The sequence below is a fragment of the Felis catus genome, chromosome B3 (assembly GCF_018350175.1).
Source record: "Felis catus isolate Fca126 chromosome B3, F.catus_Fca126_mat1.0, whole genome shotgun sequence".
In the NCBI taxonomy this organism is placed as follows: Eukaryota; Metazoa; Chordata; class Mammalia; order Carnivora; family Felidae; genus Felis; species Felis catus.
The window spans coordinates 48,423,805-48,441,504 of record NC_058373.1 but is presented as its reverse complement, the minus strand read 5'-3'; the positions used below and the strand labels follow the sequence as shown (position 1 = coordinate 48,441,504).

The window sequence follows — 17,700 nt, the reverse complement described above, 5'->3', positions numbered from 1 at the left end:
ATGAATGGGGTTATGGGAGAGAACATATACATATAGGAGTGAAAGATTTTGCATACTTTTGAAATTAAATTGGTATTAATCCAAACAAGTTTTTTATAAATTAATGTGTTAACTACAATCTCTAGGATAACCACATATGAAAATAATTTAAAAATATATATACTAAAAGAAACAACAAGGGAATAAAAATGATTCACTGTATAATACCCATTTAATATGAAGTCAGTAACGGGGGAACCGAAGAACAAAAACAGACAAAAACATACAGGAAATAGCAAAAATGGCAAATGGAAATCCTACCTCATAATTACATTAAATGTTCACTTACATTTAACCTTTTCAATTAAAAGGCAGGGAGAGGCAGAATGGATTTAGAATAAAATATTATCAAACTACATGTTTGATACGTATTACATATATGTTTTAAAGTAAAAAAAAACCCAAATAAGTCAAAAGTAAAAGAACAGAAAAGACATAGCATGCCAAAAGTAACCAAAAGAGAACTAGGGTGCCTATATTAACATCAGAGGAAAAGCCTTTAGGACAAAAATTGTGGCTAGAAACCAAGAAAGTCATTATTTCACAATAAAAGGGTTAATCAATCAAGAAGATATAATAATTATAACCTATTATGTGCCTAAGAACAGAGCTCCAAAACACATAAAACAAAAATGGACAATAGTGAAGGGAGAAATGGATATTTCAACAATAATTTTAGATTTCAATACTCCACTTTCAATAAAGAATAGAACTAAGAAGAAATAACAAGAGGAATTAGTACTTTGAGAGGAATAGAAATGAAGCACAATATACCAAAACTTATGGGACACAGTGAAAGCAGTGCTTAAAGGGAAACTTATAGCTGCATATGCCTACATTTAAAAAGAATGGTCTCAAATAAATAACCTAATCTTCCATATTAAGAAATTTGAAAAGTAAGAGGAAGCCAAACCTAAGGCAGGCACAAAGAGGGCACTGTAAGGAGTAGAGTGGTAATCAATAGGGAATAGAAAACCAATAGAAAAAAATTAACAAGACCCAAAGTTGATTCTTTGAAAAGATCAATAAATCTAATAAACCTCTAGCTAAACTAAGATTTAAGAAAAAAGACTCAAATAACTAAAATCAAGAATAAATGAGAAATATTACTATTAATCTTATAGGTATACCTTAGAGAAAGAAAAGATACTATAAGAGAATACTACGGAAAACTATACGCCAACAGATAGGATAAGCTACACAAAATAGACAAATTCCTAAAGACATAAATTACCAAAATGGACTCAAAAAGAAATAAGACAATCTGACCTATAAAAGGAGATTGAATTACCAATTTAAAAAGTATCTACAAAGAAGAATCTAGGCCTAGATGGTCTCACACTGGTGAATTCTACCAAACAGTTCATACCAATCCTTCATAAATTCTTTCATAAAAATAGAAGAGGGAATACTTCCAAAGTCATTCATTCTGTACGGCCAACATTACCCTGATTCCAAAATCAGACAAAGACATCACAAGAAAGAAAAATAAAAGTCCTTATGAATACAGATACAAAAATCCTTAACAAAATACTATCAAACTGAATCAATCAGCATATATAAAACTATACACCATGACCAGGTGTGATTTATCTCAGGAATAAAGATGGATTCAACATACAAAAATTAATCAAATCAATAATGTAACATACTGTATTAATTGCATAGGGGAAAAATCTCGATATGATCATCTCAACAGGTGCAGAAAAAGTATCTGACAAACGTCAACATCCAACAAGGTGGAAGCACAATGCAAGTTCCTCACCCTGATAAAAGTCATCTATGGAAGACTGACTGCTAACAAACATCATACTTAATGGTGAGACACTGAAATCTTCCTCTTTCAAAGTGGGCAGAAGAGAAGGATGTCCACTCTCACCATTTCTATTCAACACTGTACTAAAATTCCAGCAAGGGCAATTAGGCAAGGAAATGGAAAGAAGCCAAATAGGGAAGAAAGCGGTAAAGCTATCTCTATTCTCAGATGACATATTATATACAGAAAATTCTAAGGAATGTACTAAAAAACTATCACAGAGCTAACAAACTAGTTCAGCAAGACTGAAGGACACAAGATCAATATATAAAAATTATTATTTCTATACACTAGCAACAATCAAAAATGAAATTTAAAAAGTAACTCCATTCACAGTATCATTAAAAAAAAAAACCCAAACAACCCTTAGGAATAAACTTAATTAAGAAGTATAAGGTGGGGGCACCTGAGTGGCTCAGTCGGTTTAAGCGTCTGACTTCAGCTCAGGTCATGATCTCACGGTTCATGAGTTCGAGCCCCGCATCAGGCTCTGTGCTGACAGCTCAGAGCCTAGAGCCTGCTTCAGATTGCGTCTCCCTCTCTCTCTGCCCCACCCCCACTTGCACTCTGTCTCTCTCTCTCTCTCTCTCTCTCTCTCTCAAAAATAAAAACATAAAAAAAATTTTAAGAAGAAGTGTAAGGTATATACATAAAAGCTACAAAACACCCTTGAAAAAAATTAAAGACTTAAGTAAGCTGATATATATCACATGTTCAAGGATTAAAAGAAGTAATATTGTTAAGATGGCAATACTCCTGAACTGATCTACAGATGCACGGCAATCTTCATGGAAATTCTAACTGCTTTCCTTACAGACACTGACAAACTGATGCTAAAATGCACATGGAAATTAAAGGACACAGAGGAATCAAAATAACCTGGAAAAGGAACGAATTTAGAAGATTCACACTTCCCAATTTCAAAACTTACTATAAAACTAAACTAATCAAGACAGTGCAAGACTAGCATAAAGAAAGATATATAACAATGGAACAGAATTCAGAATCTGGAAACAAGCCCATACATACATGGTCAAATAATTTTCCACAAGGATGCCAAGACCATTCAATGGGGGAAGAAATAGTCTTTTCAACAAATGATGCTGGGACAACTGGGTATCAATGAGCAAAGAATGAATTTGGGTACCTACCTCACACTGTGTACAAATATAACTAAAAATGCAGACCCAAAGGTATGAACTAAAACTATAAAACACTTAGAATAAAACGGTATAAATTCCATGACCTCTGATCAGGCAAAAATTCTTTACATAGAATACTTAAAAGCACTTAAAAGCACAAGCAACCAAAGAAAAAATAAACTGGATTTAATCACAATTAAAAACTTTTGTTCACTGTCAAAAAAAATGAAGACAACTCACACATAGGAGAAATATTTGCAAATCATAATGTATGAAATAAGGTTCTAGTATCCAGAATATATGAAGAAAATATAACTAAATAATAAAGAACAGTAACAATTAAAAATGGGAAAAGAATGAATACTTCTCAAAAGAAAATATACAAATAAGTATATGAAAAGATGCCCATCATCATCAGTCACCAGGAAAATGCAAATAAAAACTATGAGCTATTACTTCATATGTACTAGAAGAGCTATAATAAAGAAATATGGACAAGTGTTGGCAAGAATGTGGAGAAATGCAACCCTCATACGCTGTTGGTAGGAATGTAAAATGGTGCTGCCATTGTTCAAGAACAGTTTGGTAATTCCTCAAAAACTTAAAACACAGAATTTACACACGATTCAGCAATTCTACTGTTAGTATATGCCCCTGAAAATGGAAAACACATGCCCATACAAAAATTTAGAGACTTCATGAGCAGCAAAACTTCACAGCAGCATTATTTATAATACCAAAATGTGGAAGCACCTCAAAAGTTCATCAACTGATGAATGGATAAAGAAAATGTGGTATATTCACACAATGGAATGATATATAATACAATACAGATAAGCTTTGAAAACATTATGTCAAGTGAAAGAAGCCAGGTAGGAAAGGCCACATAAATGTATGGTCTCATTTATATGAAATGTCAGAATGGGTAAAATCATACAGCCAGAAAGTAGATTATTGTTGCTAGATCCTGAGAGGAAGAATAGATAATGACTGCTAATGGATAAAGAATTTGGGGAAAGAATGAAAATATTCTGGCATTACTGGTGAATGATGCATGACTTTATAAATATGCTATAAGCCACTGAATTGTGCAATTTTAAAACAGTGAATTTTATAATTTGTGATTTATATCTCAAAAGATAAAATTTAAAAAGCAAAACAAAAATTTATAGTTTCATCCATCTGTGAATAATTTTCTTAATCTATGACATGCAGTAATTGAGATGTTTTTTTTACTGCTGCAAAAATCTGAATCCGATGCTTTATGACAGGAGTGGTAGTGACTCGTTTGCTGGGACATGAGCTGGCTATTTGCATCTCAGTAAGGCTTCACTGTTCTCAAATCATTAAGACACATGCAGTCTCTGAAAATGACAAAAATGTTTTTTCTCTGTTAAAAATAGCCCCAAACCAGAGAATAGATGGATTGTAGAATTGTTCATTTTCTTAGACGTGATAAAAGTATTATGGTCGTTGGGGCGCCTGAGTGGCGCAGTCGGTTAAGCGTCCGACTTCAGCCAGGTCAGAATCTCGCGGTCTGTGAGTTCGAGCCCCGCGTCGGGCTCTGGGCTGATGGCTCAGAGCCTGGAGCCTGTTTCCGATTCTGTGTCTCCCTCTCTCTCTGCCCCTCGCCCGTTCATGCTCTGTCTCTCTCTGTCCCAAAAATAAATAAACGTTGAAAAAAAAAAGTATTATGGTCGTAAGTGATTGTCCTTATCCTCAGAAGTATATCCACAGCTTTTTTTCCACATGGTATAGGAAAAAAACTATTCAATCTAGGTGGAGAATATCTGGATATTCTTATATTATTCTTTCAACATTTGTTATGTTTGAAAATTGTTTAATAGGATGTTGGAGAAATTGTCCTCAAAACAAAGCTATTCTTCAAAGCAGATGATTATGGTAATGAATAGAAAGTGAAGACATCTAAAAGAGTAATGATATTCCCCAAACTAGGAATCTGTTAAGGTCGTGCAGTATCTGCTTGGCAAAGTTCAGGCTGCATTACCTGGCAGCACCATTGTTTTGTAAAATAATGAATGTTAGCATGCTAGTTTTGTATTTTTCTTTTTTTTTTCTTTTTGAATATTTATTCATTTTTTTGAGATACAGAGTGTGAGCAGGGGAGGGGCAGAGAGAGAAAGACACACACACACACACACACACACACACACACACACACACACAAAATGTGAAGCAACCTCCAGGCTTTGAGCTGTCAGCACAGATCCTAATGCAGGGCTCGAACTCATGAACCATGAGATCACGACCTGAGCCAAAGTCGGATACTTAACTGACTGAGCCACCCAGGCGCCCCTCACTGACTTACATTATTAAAGAACTTAATAATCTCTGACTAAAAAAAGTTTGGTGACAGAATGCAGTGAGCTGCAGGGTAAATAAGAGGTGAGAAAGACAGTGTTACTGTAGGGCCCCCATCTGTTGATAGAACTATCTCAGAGATCTAAAAGTTACTCAGCCTTAGGCTGAATATACTGACAAAGGGTCTACTACATGCTAGGTTCCTACGGGGAGTTAAGATCAGTCTGCAGGACAAAAAAATATGCTGTGTTGCACTACCAAATGCGAAAACAAATAAAGAAGGATTCTGTCCAAATATGCTAGAAAGATCACATGCTTTAAAAAAGAAGAAAGTTGGGCGCCTGGGTGGCTCAGTTGGTTGGGTTTCAGACTTCTGTTCATGATCTCACGGTTCATGAGTTTGAGCCTTGCGTCGGGCTCTGTCCTAACATCTCAGAGCCTAGAGCCTGCTTTGCATTCTGTGTCTCCTCACTCTGCTCCTCCCATGCTTGTGTTCTGTCTCTCTCTCTCCCATCCTCTCTCAAAAATAAATAAACATTAAAAAAAACTTTCAAAAATGTTAAAAAAAATAAAAAAGAAAAAGTTAACATAAGTTGAAAATGCACCCCCCCCCCCCCCCCCCCCCCCCCCCCCGGCTAGGAATTCCAGCTAGGAATCAGTTCTTCAGGCAGGATAACTTAACACTCAAAAAGAGTAGGTGGTAGGTGGAAGTCAGAGACAGCAAAGGTGAGGTGGAAATCTAAAGCCAGTCTGGGTAGTAGTGGGGAGGGGAAAAGGGAGTACAGTGAGTGTGCAGATTTTTAAAAGTCTACCAACAGAATAGTCCCATTTCCCCCTTCCCTATCCAGGGTCTGGGGTCCAGAACTGCTAACAGCAGCCAGTGTGTGTGCCCCAAAACAGAAGTTTAGAGGAATCCTTCTGAAAAATGATCCCTGGAGAACATAGAGACATTCAGCAATCTCTCAAGCTTGCTTAGCTAAAAGGAAAGTGCAACAGCGGACAAGCTCTGACTATACATGGAATTCCTAAAGATTTTTTTTTTAACTTGCCATTTAAAAATATAAGCAGATAACAAAAAGATCACCAGACACGCTGAAGAAAATCTCCAACATGAAGATTAAAAAAAACACAAAAAAAACTTACAATAACAATAAAAAGTCAGAAGAAGCAGAGATGATACAAGAAATGAAATAAAGACTAAAGAAAATTTCACATCTCTATGTGTTGGGCAATTTGTACCCAAATTAAAATTAAGGCACAAATCCTGGGGTGCTTGGGTGACTCAGTCTGTTGAGCATCCCACTCTTGATTTCAGCTCAGGTCATGATCCCAGGGTTGTAGAATTGAGCCCCACATTGAGCTCTGTGCTCAGTGTGAAGCTTGTTTGAGACTTTCTTTCCCTCTGCCCCTCTCCCCCTCTTGCAGTCTCTCTCTCTAAAAAGAAAAAAAAAGCACAAATCCTTAGTAATTTATCTCACTGGTGTTTATTCATAACAACATTGTTAGTATTATCAAAAGGCTACAAACAACCTAAATGTCCATCAATTGTGGTCTAAATGAATAGTGATTCATAGCACAGAATAAGATGCAGCCATTCATAATTAGTAATCATTATGATTATGTAATTATAATTATTTAGGTATAATTCTATATTAATATAATTAATGATTCATGCTCTGTTATGAAAAGATCTCAGGATATGTTTCTGGGTAAGCAAATGTAAAGTACAAAACCATGTAGACGGTGTGCTACCATTTTTGTAAAGAAAGGGGAAACAAAAATACCTAACAGTGCTTACTTGTAACTATTACAAAATACTGCTAGAATGATAAAGAAGAAACTAATTGGAATTGTTGCATATGGGGACAGAAAATGGGTGGCTGAAAGGCAAAGGTGAGACACAATTTCTTCTATATATACCTTGTATACCTTTTGATTTACAATGGCAAGAATACAATAATTATTCAAATTTTAAATTAAAAATGATGAAACTATAGTTTTTTGTTTAGTTTTGGTTTTTGAGAGAAAGAGAGTGAGGGGGGAGGGTTAATAGGGAGAGAGAGATTCTTAAGCAGGCTCCATGCCCAGTGCGGAGCCCAACTTGGGGCTCCATCTCACAAATGTGGTATCATGACCTGAGCCGAAATCAAGAGTTAGATACTGAGCCACTGACTGAGCCACCCCGGTGCCCACACTATAGCTTTTGATCCAACAATTCTAAGTACTCCATACTTCAGTGTTACTTTTATACAAGCACAAAGATATATAATTCAAGGTTTCTGAGTACAGTATTATTTTATTTTATTTTATTTTATTTATTTTTTTTTTTTAAATTTTTTTTCAACGTTTTTTATTTATTTTTGGGATAGAGAGAGACAGAGCATGAACGGGTGAGGGGCAGAGAGAGAGGGAGACACAGAATCGGAAACAGGCTCCAGGCTCTGAGCCATCAGCCCAGAGCCCGACGCGGGGCTCGAACCCACGGACCGCGAGATCGTGACCTGGCTGAAGTCGGACGCTTAACCGACTGCGCCACCCAGGCGCCCCGAGTACAGTATTATTTTAATAGAAAAATATAAATAAAGGGCTTAAAAAACATGTCATCGAACATTTATATTATGAAATACTGTGTGGCAGTTAAAAAAAAAGAATATAATAACTCTACATATATGGACAAGAAAAGCTACCTAGGACATACTGCTTAGTGATGAAAGTCAGACCAATATGTATAGTATGGTTTCATTTGAATTAAAAAAAAAATAAAATTTAAGAATAATTGACATAACTCCTATGTATAGAAATACAGAAAGATAAAGCTGGTAGGAATATTACACTCTCAGGAAGGTAGTGGGATGAAGGAGAGAGTAAAGACTGATCTTTATTTGATGCTATACTTTTAGACTGTTTCAATTTGTTGTAATGAGCACATATTTGTATACTATATGTAGAAATAATTAATTTGAGTATCTCATGAGATGTTAATATTTAGAATGTAAAAAGAACTCCTACAACTCAGTGACAGTAAAACCAAACAACCCAGTTAAAAAATGGGCAAAGGACCTGAATACATTTCTCCAAAGATGTACAAACGGCCAATAAGTACAATACATACTCAACACCATTAACCAGTTAGGAAATACATCAAACCAAAATGAGATACTACCTAACACCCATTAAAATGGCCATCATCAAAAGACACAGAAAATAACAAGTGCTGACAAGGATGTGAAGAATCTTGTGCACTGCTGGTAAGGATATAAGATGGTGTAGCCATTATGAAAAACAACAGTGTGGTGGCTCCTCAAAAAATTAAAAATAGAATTACCATATGATCCAGCAATTTCATTTCTGGGCATATACTCAAAATAATTAAAAGCATACTTGAAAAAATATTTGTACACCCATCTGTATAGCAGCATTATTCACAGTAGCCAAAAAGGAAGCAACCTAAGTATCCATCAATGGAAGAATAGAAAAACAAAATGTGGTATAAACATACAATCGAATATTCTGAAATATGCTATAATGGATGAACCTTAAAAACATTTTGCTGAGGGAAATAAGCTAGCCACAGAAGGACAAATATTGTATGGTTCCACTTATATGAGGTTCCTAAAGTAGTCAAATTCATAAGAGACAGAGGTAGATAGAATGGTGGTTTTGAGGGGCTGAGGGAAAAAGAAAAGTTCTGTGGGGATGGGAGGTGGTACATAACAATGTTAACGTACTTAATGCTACTGAACTACATGCTTAAAAATGGTTAAGATGGCAAATTTTATGCATTTTACCACAAATAAAAATAAAATACTGTGGTTTTATTATAAGAAAGGCTTAGGGGCACCTGGGTGGCTCAGTTGTTAAGTGTCTGACTTTGGCTTAGGTCATGACCTCACAGTTCATGAGTTCGAGCCCTACAACAGGCTCTGTGCTGACAGCTCAGAGCCTGGAACTTGCTTCAGATTCTATGTCTCCCTCTCTCTCTGCCTCTCCCCCGCTAGTGTTTGCTCTCGCTCTCTCTCTCTCAAAAATAAACAAACATTAAAAACTTAAAAAAAGAAAAAGAAAGAAAAAGAAAGCTTAGTGCAAGGCTTAAAAATAGTATCTTGTCTATTTGGGAAGAGGAAACAAACACTACATTTAAATGACAATTTAGAAAAATTGCAGAATATGACAGGATGACTAACTTTATTGATTGACTGACTGAATAACTTTATATAACTAACATAAATGAGTGATTTTCAACGTTTCTCTCCTTTCCTTCCATAATGCATCTGAATTCTAAGTCACTTACTTCTCCTATCTGCCACAGTAGCTCACTTTAGATGGCAACAAGTAAAACCAGGCTAATAAGACTTACAGGTGGTGGAGTGGGGATTTAGAAGGAGCTTGGGTTCCCTGCTATCACAGAGCTGCCAAAAGAAAAAGTGAATTTACTCTCCTTGAAAACTACTGTTCACTGGATGTTCTGTTACATACAAATGAACTTAATCCTTACTGAATAAGGCTAAAAAAAAAAAAAGTCTGTTCTAATACCCACTCTCCCCCTCAACTGCCAACTACTTTTTCTTTCTCCACCTCTTAAAAAACCTGTTTTTACTCAAGGTCCTTACCAACCACCTATTTACCTTTCATGGCATTACAATCAGGCTTCATTCCCCAATGCAATATGGAAACTGCTCTGGCAATACATCCCAGTGGGCTATTAATGGATATGTAACATGGGCTTTTTTCTTGACTTCCTTTTACTTGGGCTGAGGCAAAGGACACTGCAGTGAACTCCTCAAAATAATCTCTTTTCTCAGATTATATCATGCTTTTTTTGTTTCTCTTTAAATTCTTCCTCATGTTTTTCTGCCTAATCCTTAAATACCCATTTCCTCCTTCTCCTTATCATTTCTCACTTTCTGAGATGTTGTTCTATTGCTTGCTTACAGTAACTTTCCAAGACCTACACATGGAAATAATTCTAATTTTCTTGGGCTGGTTTCTGACATCTTCTCTTGAACTCTGATTATAAGCCACCATGCATTTATTATTGCACCTTCCACTCAGAATGCACTTCTGAATCCCTAGTCTGCTTGGTAAACTCAGTTTTTACAATTTTATACACGTCATCTCTTTTGTGATGCTGGCCCTCACTCCATCAGGTTAATCTGGAAATTCTTTCTTTGTGCCCTGTTTAGTTACTGATCTGTTTCTCCTATTTGAGAGTAAGGACTATGTATATATAATGCTTGGTAAATTAATGCACTCAAATAAATTTACTTTAAAATATTTTATTTTTATTTGTTATTGCCAAAAGCACTACTAATTTCTTCCATGAACTCTTTGTCCTTGGGAGTGGTAATGCTGAAATCTTCACTGCATTAGTTAAAACAAAAGTACTAAATGCCCACCAACTGCCACATATCATGTTGGGGGCAGATGAAAAAGTTAAGGTAGTAAGAGCAGTGATAAAGTGATAATTCCAGGATTCAAAATATGTGATGACTGGGCTCATGGGCATCCAGTTTATATGGGTGGGGGAAATGAAAAGGATTTTATTTACTTATTTATTTATCTACTTATTTATTTTCTCTTGAAAGATAGAGAAAGTGCGTGCATGAGCAGGGGAGGGGCAGAGAAAGAGGGAGACAGAGGATCCAAAGCAGGCTCCATACTGTCAGCACAAAGCCCAACGTGGGGCTTGATCCCGCAAATCAGGAGATCGTGACCTGAGGTGAAATCAAGAGTCTGATGCTTAACTGACTGAGCCACCCAGGTGCCCGAAGGACTCTGATTTTAAATGAGAAGACTTGGGTTTGTACTTCTAGTTATGATTATAATGTATTTAGTATAGAGAGTGTGATTTGGAAAAGTCAATCAACCCTTTCTACAACTGTGTCATATATGAGAACCAGTTCCTTCCTGATACAACATCACTATTGTAGCTCTATTCTGCCACTCTTTTATTATTTAGTCCATGCTTTTTCTATCACTAAAGAGTTTAAAAGTAAAAGAAGATAGTAAATGAGGACTCTGTGAAAGTACAATTGGTCAGAAACAGAGAAAGTGAGGACAAAGAGATGATGTAACTACCCCCCTTAAAAGTCAAGTCACAGAAACACAGAGAAAAGAAAAAACTGGGATAAAAATTTCTATGAAATAGACCACACCAAGCAAGTGTGTGGGAAAAAAATCTTACCCAAAAAATAATAACATAAATGCTAGACAACGTATTTAGGGAAATAATTCAGACACTATTAGAATAAATTTCAATGGTAAAATCTTAAGTTTGTATCTTAAGACAGTTAATATCCCAATAATGAACAAAAAGTAATGCTGAAACTGATGACTTTTACGCTTTAGTTTACTTTTATGCTTTAGTTTATTTCCGATCAGTTAAAAATATTTAAAATATAATTAAGGCATGGCAAATGCTGTTCTAAAAACTTTTTAAAAGAATAGCATTTGGAGTAAATTTCCAGAGGTAATAGGAATTATTGCAAAAGAGCCCAGCACTGAAATAACAAAACCTGGGTTCAGATGTGTCTATATCTAGACATTCATTTCTTTAAGTCACCCTTAAAGGGAGGGATGATATTTGCTTCCACTTACTTTATACAGATGTTATAACATTAACAATATATTATAAACTTAAGAAATTTATAAATTATGTACATATGCGTAGGCCCAACCTAGATTTTAGACAGGTGTAAAATATTTATATGTCATTTAACTTATGAAGTGGTTCACTGTCTTAATGTTCTTAAAACAAGTGTTTCTGGAACCTATTTCTGCTTTCAAAGCTGCCCTAAGAGTTTCATTTACACTGATTAGCAGAATAGAAATCATAAACTTAGCTGGTAAGTACCAAAGTATCATACATGTTGAATTAATGTTTATACACAAAATGGTTATATATAAAAATTAAAACAAACATATTCCTTAAAATATTAAATCTTATAAAAAAAGGGATTTGGACAGAACACTTGTGTACCAGAAAACACTGCAGCCAAAGTTGTCAAGTTTAGAAATCTGAAAGTTTGTGATTCTTCTCAGAATGAAAGCAGATTTTCAGGACTGCTAGCATTGGCCACATATTAATTAGTAAGAAATCCATTTAAGATTAATGCTTGTGTTTCTCCATCAGGCGGCAGGAAAAAGCAGTAGAAGCTGCAGCCGCTGCCATCCCTGTTACTAAATGTCTGCACACATCAGACTTTAGATTGGTTTATTCCATGAGTTTCATCAACTAGTCAGATTTTAAGACCAGGAACAATTTTAGATTAAAAACTTTAGAAACACTGTAATATAAACAGCCTAAACAAAATGACACAAATGGTTAAAAAAAAACCAGGCATATATACATATATATGTATGTATGTATATATATATATATGCATATATATGTATGTGTATATATATATGTACATGTGTATATATATACATATATACATATATATACACACATATATATATGTATACACGTGTAAATATATACACACACCCATATATATATATAAGATGTATATATATCTTATATATAAGATAGCCAGATGGGTCAAAATGGGTCAAAGGAGAATAAGACAAAATACATTCAATATGACACAGAATCATTTTTTGTTGACAAAAAGCAAAAACTTTAACAAAGATCTAAATCATGGACTTTTCTTGTGTCAAACAGCCCAGAGATCAGCCCAGAGATCTATAAAAAAAAGCATTAAAAATACTATGAGAAACCATGAGAAGTATCACTTTTGTAAGAGATTAATACACTATTCATCTTCAACTGGTTAAACAGACCAAAACAAACAAACAAACAAACAAAAAAGATTTTGCAGAATTTGAAGTATTTGAAGAATATAGAAAAGTGGATTTAGTACATATCAATGTACAGTGAACAAAGAAAATGTCCAGATATATTTATAAAAACTGATAATTTGTTAGACTGAAAGTAGACCTCAACACATATAAAAATTCAGAAATTGAATGTGGTCATTCCCTGACCACAGTATAATGAAACTACAAATTAATAAAGTGCAAAACAAACAAAATGAAAGAACTCCCTCAAGCATATGAAAAATAAAAAAAAAAACTACTTTGGGTCAAAGAAGAAATTGGAGCTATAACTTCACACTATTGGAAAATAATGATAATTTTAACAAACACATCCATACTAAGGGATACAGCCAAAACTATAATCAGAGGCAAACTCTTAGATATAAATGTTCACATCTTAAATATGAAAAAAATGAAAATTAAGAATTCCATTTAAAGAGTAATAAAAAAATCTCAAGAAAATCAGGAGAAAAAGAAAGGCACCTAATAAATAAAAAAACAGACAAAACAAAAACAAAACCTCAATATCAATCTCAGCTTCATTTTTTTCCTGAAAGAAAACCAATGAAATAGACTACAGCTAAGTATAATTTGAAAAAAAGGAAAATTCAAATGTATAAAACTAGAAATATGAAAATAGCTATGAAATATAAAAGATATTCAGTTTAGGAGAGAATAATATATGTAATGCTATGCTAATAAACATTTAAAAATCTGAATGAGTTCCAGGAAAAACAAATTACCAAATGTGACTAATGAAGTAAAAACCTAACCAGAAAAAAGCCACAGAAAATTGTCAAAGAATTACCTCGAACAAAGGCTCCAGGCCTAGATGGTTCTATAGTTGAGTTCTGTAAAATTTTCAAGAACAAATAACTCCCATGCTATATAAACTGTTCCAGAGCACAGAAATTAAGGGAAAGAGTTCCAATTCATTTACGAAGCTGGCCTAACCCTGATATCAAAACCTGACAAAGATAGCACAAAAAAAGAAAATTACAGACCAAAATATTCACTCATATAGATGCAAAGATCCTAAATAATATACCTGAAAACAGAAATCAACAATAGACTAAAAGATTACACATCTTGATCTGAAGAGAACGTTAAGTCTAGGGCTAAAAGGAGAGTTTGTATTAGGTAATACCTTTATATGGCACATCAACAGGTCAAAGAAAAAAGTACTTTGTTCATAGTAATCTCAATAAATGCCCAAAAAGCATTTGGTAAATTTCAATATCCACTTCTCATAAAGCAACAAAGAAAGTCAACTATAAATGATACATTCTTAACATCAAAGAACTGTAAGAGGAAATGATGCCTATCATTTAAAATCAGAAAGAAAATCTATTAAATGTAATAAAATAAAGAGAATGAGAAAGATATACAGAATAAACTATACTCAAGAGTCAAAAGTGACAACTGAAAAATTAGAATTAAATGAAGTTCAGTGAATATAAAACGTACAACATAAATATAACAAAAGTCTATAGATAGCCTATAAACCTAAACAAATCAATAGTAAAGCAATAGAAAAAAAATACTTTTAATATATATAACACAATAAAAATTACCAAGGAATAAACTTAATAAGAAAAACAAGTGGACTTAATTGAAGGGAAAAAACTGAAACTTCACTGAAGGACATAAGAAAGATGTAAATTAAGAAATATATTTCTGGCTCTGAAGTTAATTTTTCTAATATAAAATTTCACATTTAATGCATTTTGAATCAAAATTCCTTTGAGGTTTCCGTTTTTTAAAGTTAGAAAAGTGATTCCAAACTTTATATGAAATATATAAATTGGTCTGAAAATAAAACCAAGGAAAATTTTTAAAAACAGAGATAGTAAGGAGAGTCTGGTCCTACCAGTTTCTTAGACAGTCAATAGCTAAAATATTAAAAATGGTATGGTACTGGAATAAGAACAGAAAATATAAAGGAAGAAAACTGAGTCCAAAGGGTTTTAGTAAGATAAAGCCCTGTAAGTTATATTACAGATTACTGTGTTAAGAAAAACTATTCAATAAATAAGGCAGCAGTAATTGAACATTTAGAAAAAAAATTAAAACCAGTGCTTTATCTAATGGCATTTACCAAAATAAATACCAGATGGACTAAAGGATCATATATGAAAAGTGAAATAAGAAATATCTTTAAAAAAAGTCTAGGAAAAATACATGGAAGTTCTTTCTAAGCATAAAAACAATGCTACAAGCTGCAAAGGAAGTAGCTATCTCAGGCTACTTACAAAAAAATGAACTAAAATTAAATAATAAACAGCAATCTTGAAAAGATATTTACATTTTATTAGTAAATATCCTTAATATATAAAGGTCCATAAACCAGCAATCCCAATTCTGATAATCTACACTAAATTAGATCATCAAGAATATTCACTGCAGTGTTGTCACTGTTTCCCCTTCAGTAATTGTGTAAACAATGGGGCCAAATTTGTTAAACAAAACAAGAACACATACACAAAAAGAATGCATTAGAAAAAAAAAAAAAAAAGGAAATAAACCAAGGTGGTTATTTTTATGTAGTGAGGTTTATTGGTACTAGATTATTTTTTTAATATACATTTATAACTCTTTCCCAAAACTGTAATGACAAATATATATTACTTTTGTAATTCAAAAATAATATAAAAAAAACACAAGAATGATCATTTTCATAAACACATGAGATTATCAGAATTCAAAAGTTTCAACAAATACAAAAATTCACAATCATTTGTAAATCAAACTGTCTTTGCATGGTGAAAGCCCCTTAAAGCTTTCTGGTTCTATTAGTTTCTTAATGTTACATGAAAATACAGTTAAAAGAAGTCATTCAATGCTGTCTTCGATTTTATTTCCATTTTTTCTCTCAAAGGGATTTTGATTTTAATGACAATAAAGGGATTAATTTCACAAAAATTACATCTGAACATCACTGCAATGAATTCTACAAGGGTCTATATGCAATGGAATAGCTTAAGATAAAAGTATATTTCACATTCATAATATATTTTCAGTGAATATTTAAAATAGAATCAATTTAAGTCTAGTCATTCTATGTTAAGTTTTTATGTAGGAAACCTCATCAATGTACTCCAAACAGGAAGATGACTAGTCTAAAAAGGACATTAGGAAAGGACAAAATTTCTTTAAAAGTGTTTACTGAGAAGAGTATTATCTCTTCCGTGATTTAAAACTCTTGTACTTTAAAAAAAAATGTAGTTATACTACATTTTGCTTTCTTTAGTAAGCTATTTCCTAATACTTGGATATACCTCTTGCCTGTCTGTAGTCCTACATTTTGCATCTCTCTCAAGTTACTTAAACCCATATGGCAACTTATGCTTTTAGGCAAGGCACAATCATATGAGAGAATAATTTGGAGCTCCCATATGCTGTGATACTGTGGACACAGAAACATACTTTCTTCTTAGCCCATGTTGTGCTAATACATGTTACTGTATTATTTGTATGCATGTGTACTAATTCATATTTTGAGCAACTTATTTATTCACACTAAGTGAAAGTCCTAGCCAACTTTATTTCTAACTACTTGACCAACCTTCTCTACCCACACAGTATATCACTCAAATTTAACAAGTTTGCCTTTTCCCCCATTATGAAACACTCATGGAATCGGAGTTCTAGCCCTATATGTCTCCTAACTAGTTTTGTGACACTGGGAGAGTCACCTAACTTCTCTGGGTTTCCATGTTTTCACCTACACAGTGAGGACAGGACTGTACTAAAACACTTAACGAAGTCTTTTATAACTCTGAAACTTTATCATCAATGTTAGGGAACAGAGTCCATTCTAATCACTCTTAATATTAAATTAGTATCTACTGTGTGGAAATACTGTGGGGAACACAACAGTAAATAAAATATATTCTTAGCAAAATGATTTTTGAACTAAAATCCCCAGACTTAGGTATAGTACTACATACTAATTATAAAGAGAGGCATAATCATTAGCACAATTCTTTCACATTCTATGAACAGAACTAGTCACATTATTATTAGAAATTTCTCTTACCTATTACTACTTCTTTTTTCAACTCTCTGAGGTCCTTCCTTTTATTTTTGCTGCTCTCTATTATAACTGCAAATTAATTGTTCAAAACTGAAGTGCCCACTGCTCCCACAAAATGATGGAATGTCTTATTTCTCTTGTTTAGGCAAAACCTGTTAACTTTTTTAACCTGTAACTTTTCATAATGAAAACAATTGAGGGTTTGTGGGAACCTCAGAAAATAATTTAATAGAAAATATAACTGTTCTTTGTCAAAGGCAGGAAACCATTAGGAACATAAGGAATACTTAATGGGCCAGAGTCATACTTCTACAAAGTTAGGGTGCTGTCTCTAACAACGGTGGAAAGGGTTGTACAGTGGAAAGATATCATTTCAAAAAATATATGAAGTCTCAAGTTCTCTTATTAATTCATTATGAAAATGTCATACATTAATTGGTTCAATTTCCCTTTTGGGAAACTAGGAAGACATCTTTGGAGAACTAGTCCCTCAACATTCCCCACTTCAGACAACTTCTAGAATT

The 17,700-nt window shown here is 33.7% G+C and overlaps 1 protein-coding gene across 4 annotated transcripts in view; it reads right to left on the bottom strand.

Annotated features, from left to right (window-relative positions):
- Positions 1-17,700, bottom strand: part of RFX7 (regulatory factor X7) — a 133,026-nt gene that overhangs the window by 27,137 nt on the left and 88,189 nt on the right. The window lies entirely within an intron of this gene.